We start from the raw sequence: 5,840 nt of genomic DNA on the forward strand, positions 1-5,840 counted from the left end.
ATACTCCCATATAGCTTGTGAGGTTGAAAGATTACATACATCAAGTATAAGAGATTCTTGAAGAGCAGAAAGAATATACCAACGAGCTACTTTGTCGTGTCTGACCCACTCATTATAAATAGTTTGCCATTCTTTTAAGATAGGTCCTTTAGTTTACAAGGGTATGATCTATTGGTTGATGTGAAAATCTATACTATTAGTTAACGAAAGGTGGGGAGCAGGTGCCACATGGCAGCCCCCCCACCTCCCCCACAAGGGAAAAAAGAGAACGCGGGGGCGGGTGCCACGCATCTAGCACCCGCCTCCGCTCGCAAAAATCGGGCCCGCCCCGGCGCGAAGCCTCCGCCCGCAAAAATCGGGCCCGCCTCGGTGCTTCGCGCCAGGGCGAGTCTAGGCGCGGAGCGCCTAGTTCATAATTACCAAGAACAATATCATGAAAGTCATGGCCTTCAAGAATTAGTAGTATCTTTACTTTTCACCCAAGGAATCTTTGTCCTTGAAAGTGAGGAACGGAACATTGTCCAAAAGGAAATCCATTGACGATTATAGAATTCGACATAGCTGTGGTGGCGAAGAGAATATGTATAATATGAGATCACAGAATCTGCATACCATATAGGAAATGATGAGATGAAAGTTCACACCAAATCGTACGCAAAAGCTATGCTGTAAGGAAAGACGCTTAGTTCAAAAAGCATACTCCAAAAGAAAGAGACCCAAGATAGACAAAATGTGGGCAAGAATAAAGTGACCCAAAATAGATAAAATGTGTGAGAGAAGAAATCGGTCCAACATAGACAAGAAATATGAACAACGCTCAAAATGTTATCGCTTTACTTTTTGGCCAGTAATAGATGATGATTTGTCTAAGTATAACATAAACGAAGAAACGCAAGAGAGTAATCATGACAAAACTTGTGTTGGAAGTCTGCTCAAAAAGCTATTGTCCTGTTTGTTTTTCTATTTCAAGTCTAGTTTACTTGAATTAATATAACTTTTGACATAGAACTCCAAATTGAGCGTAGATTTGATAACAAGAAAGCTTGTGAGTCCTAGCACATCATACAAACTGGTTTTCTTGAGAAAGGTGTTTCCTTAAGAGTTTCCCAAATAGAAACTTTTAGGGTGTCTAAACAAGGCATATCTACAATTCAACATATCTGTAATCTAAATGATGATCGAGTGAACTTCTTCTATGCTTAAAATTCATAACATAAGATGCTCCTAACATACACAATACATCAAATTTAAGCATGAAAAGAACATGAATTAGGAATTGAAGAGATACTACATAGATATACTTCGTGATTGTCTTCTTCAAGGAATTGGTTGTAGTCAATCGTGATAGTTGTGATACCATGTTGAAATGTAGAGAGAGAATATATGTCGAGATGCGAGAGGGAGAGAAGAGACACACCATGTACACACCCAAATACTATATCATATTGATCACAATCTACATATGTGTATATATATATATATATATATATATATATGGGTAGGTCCCTCTATACGGCACCTACCCATTTTACGAGTACCCCTCAATATATAGGTTTAGGTGGGTAATTTTTAGCAAAACTTTATGTGCATTAAGTGGCATGTTAAATGAGGTGGAATTGATATTTTCTTAGGTGTTATGGTACCCTTATAGGAAGCCTATATAGAGCTACCTTAGGGTTCCACAAACCCTAAAGGTTAAAAGGAATAAAGAAAGAAAATAAAGATTCTTTTCCCTCCCTCTCAAAAAATGAATAGGAAGCATTGTGGTGAGATCGGTTGGCCTTCCTCCTATTGTGCACTCAGGTCTCTCTTCCTTTTGCACTTTTTGGTTCAGTTACTAGTCATGATTTTCAACCATGGCAACGTGCATGAATGAGACCTTCAAACATTTATTCTCTTCCTCCTTGGTTATAGATTAGCCATGGCTCACCATGGAATCAACATGTTACTAGCTTGGTTTCCGGGCAGTTTGTTGCTATCTCGTCTATCTTAAACACCCAATCAACAGACTCTTACAAGGATACCAAGGGGACACATGATTGGCATCATCAAACAATGCATTGTGGACACGAGACATAGAAGTATGCATGTCTATGCTATGAAAATTGTGCTTTTAAATTACATGGCTTATACTAAATAAACACCTTGATTTTTGCACTGCGGCCCGAGCCATAGAAGAGGGCACGTCTGATCTATGGACAATTTGCTTTTAGGCATATGGCTTAAACTAAACACCTTGATTTCTGCACATAGGCTAATGGCCCTCTTACTTGTAATAGTCAAATATTATAGCCAATAGGGGACAATCCTTCACTTATTGAATTGGAGGATTGGATTAGCAAGTTGGAGATGTACAGTACCCTCTATCCATGGAGGAAAGAAGCCAAAAATTGTTATGTAACCCTACACCTAGAAGGGTATGCACATGCGTGATGAAGGTGTATGGAAAATATCAATCATAGATTTCTAACTTGGAATGCATTTAAAACATCCATGGTTGAAGTTTTTGTATTGTCTATGGAGGAGAAATTAGAATACAAATGGTATAGTCTTCAACAAAGAGGTTCCTCTGTAAGGGCTTACTCCAATCTCTTTTTAAACCTATCCATGTATATTGGGTGATCTCCAACTCAATCAAGTTGAATAAATATATTTTTGGCCTTGACCTACTACTCTCATCAAAAGTAGGAGTCATGTAGCCTGCTATCATCCATGAGGCCATCCAATTTGCGGCAAGGTAGAGCCAAAAGCATAGGAGAGAAATAAAAAATTCTTAGCTCAAAATAGATGGTGTTATTCAATTAAACTATCTCCTTCAAATTAAAATTGCTTCAGCCAACATAGTGATGGATATGAGTATGATAGAGGCTTTCTTGTTCACCTAGCAAAATCCTACTATCTATGCTTGAAACACAGGGCACCAATTTTAGGTTCAACGATGAAGTAAAAGTGATTATAAATGAGCTAATTATATGGGCAAAGTTTGACCTAGTGCTACTCAAAGCAAGTAGCTATCTAGTGATAAGCTATGGGACATGCATTCCAAGGGTTGATGTTTCAAGTGTGGCGAAAAGTGGACATCAAACCATGCATTCGAGAGCACATGCATAACGTAAGTGACCAAGCTTGTAACCAACAAAGCTCCAAAAGCAAGTAGCCACTATAAGTATCTATCCAATTGAGCTCAAATCCAAAGCAGCTTAGAGATCAACATAAGCATAGCTAGGCATTATAATAAATGCCAAGCATCCATGCATCTATGTAGCATTCCCAAAAGTGCCCGTAGGCATTCAATACATAAGTTTTCATAGTGTATGCTTGTTGTCCACAAGGTATAATAGTGAAGAACCCTTCAAGGATAGAGCTATTCAAGCTCTAAAGGATCCAAAAGCCTATCAATGGAGAAGGTAATCTACTTCAAGTTATTGTAGCTCTAGCCAATGAAGGCATGCATCAACCTATGGAAGGACACTTTGAGAAGTATTAAGGTACTATGGATATTTTTTCCTTTGACCCAAGTGGTTGGAAGTGTAGTAAAAGATGAGATTTTTAATGCATAATAAGACCTAATGGATGGACCCCATTAGATTTGGGCGGTGATTGAATTTTCTTCCACAATAACACTCACCACTTGAGTATTGGCATGTCTCCAATTGAATACCCTTACAGTTAGATTCAAGTACACTCAACCATTTTTATGAAAACATGATGCTCTCAAACAACATTGTTATATGAGTTCTATAAATATGACACCTTGCTATATAAAATCTTAGCAGCAAATTAAAATACCTTAACTTCATCAAAATTTGGTTTTTATATGATGTACGGGTGCCTATTCCAAAATTGCACCTCATTGTGTACATTGGAGTTGTTTATCAAAATCTATGGGTATTTTTCCAAGGTGGCCTTGTTCTTAACTACATATAGGATACTTACAATTTTGGATCTCTATTTGAAGACTATTTTGATTGAAGAACTTCATTCTTTTATGAATTATCAATAATCAAATACCTTCATGATATAAGCTTCTTTTGAACATGAGTTATCATTGTATATTGTATCCCATTGCAAGTTTTCAGGACAAAACTTTGTTGGGCCGGAATGGTTTGTAATGTAGTATATTTTAGGCATGCCATTTATGCTAAACCTAGGGAATTAGGGTTTACCATAAAAGGTGGAGACTTAGCTTTGTGCCACATATTTTAATCTTTGGCACATCAATTGTACTCTCCTACTTTGAGGATCTCAAACCTTCCACCTAGCATGAAGATGTGCATTCATGTCCACCTAGCATTATGGTGAGTTCTCATGCATGAGTATGGCCTCATCAAGGGTTATCTTCTTTGTTTAGTGCCATCTTTAATTTCAACCATGGTTTCTTTATGCCATGTGCATTATATGAATATATGCTATGTCTATGGTTTCTTGGTTCATTTCTTTGTATTTTGCCACCATGAGTATTAAGTTTGACTTTAGTTAGAATAGGCTCATCCCTAACAACATGTCACAGCCTCTAATAATGAGTGTACTACATCAATTAGGCATTTGACCCACCAGCCCTCATCTTCTTTCATAGATCATTTCACTTATTCCACTGTTCCTCACTTCAAATCCCTTATGGCCGTCACAACCTAGATGCTTGGATGCATAAAATGTGAATGAAGTGTACTCAAGCATCTTTAATGAAAAAAATAAAGTGCACGTGCAACAAAAAGTCTTTCCACTTTTTCCATGAGGTTCCACAGACCCAAAGGCACTGAGTCTTCCTAACTCATGCTACCTTTGAGCGTACACATAGCACATAAATGTCTTACTTTATGACATGCATAAAAAATCAGTACTTTTCAACAATATTGATCAAATCTGGTATAAATGACAGAAAAGTGGTCTAGGCCACTAAAAATGGATACATTACCACTATAAAGAGGTACCCAATACTAAAAAGCTATCTTCTACTACCTAAAAGTGGCACTCTGTCACTCTAGAAATGGTGTTATATAACTTGCACATCCACTTTTGCATGGTGATACTCCACTTTTTTATGGTGATCACCAATATAAAGTGGAGTAAAACCATTCAAAAGTGTTGTGCAACCTTTTTTGCTTTAAAGGGGAAAAGTGATGTTCCTCTAGTTGAAAGTGGTTCAAGACCGAGTTTTTGTGACGAATTTTCACTTTTTTGGTAAAGTGAGGACAAAAAGTGGAAATTAACTAGTTGAAAGTGGTTTCAACCACTCCCAATCTAAAATGAAGTGGTGTTGACTTAGTTAATGTCATTCTATTCTAGTTTAGAGTTCTAACATTTTTACAAGTGGTACAATATCACTTTGCATTCTTGCTACACCAATCAAATGCTTTGTAGTTTTATTTAAGTAGTGGAGAAGCATTCCAAAGTGGTTTACAACCATTGTTATAATGTGGTAGAGCACTTTAAAATTCAACTAAATTGCTTCACTACTTGAAAGTTGGCACTCTAGCACCTCAAAAGTATTGCTCCACCACTTCACATTTAGTAGTCACATACATGGTATTTGAGTGTTGGAGAAGCTAAAAAGTGGTTGAAGACCACTTTGGAATGGTTCACCACCAGAGCATAAGTGTAGTGCTACATACATTAGAAAATGAAAATTTCACTCTTCTACAAGATTTTTCATTTATTATCTAATTGCATACTTAGTTGATTTCATATACATTTTTCCACAAGGAGCTGGTCAACACCACGAATAATGTTACAAATTCAAAGTAGGTTTTGTTTTACAAAGGAAGAATTTGGATCAAAATATGAGATGAGCTAGATTGGGTAGGATCCCAAACTTCTTTGCGATGATGATTTTGTGGATT

This window comes from Lygodium microphyllum, chromosome 15 (assembly GCF_053477565.2).
Source record: "Lygodium microphyllum isolate KBCC chromosome 15, Lygodium_microphyllum_v1.1.10, whole genome shotgun sequence".
In the NCBI taxonomy this organism is placed as follows: Eukaryota; Viridiplantae; Streptophyta; class Polypodiopsida; order Schizaeales; family Lygodiaceae; genus Lygodium; species Lygodium microphyllum.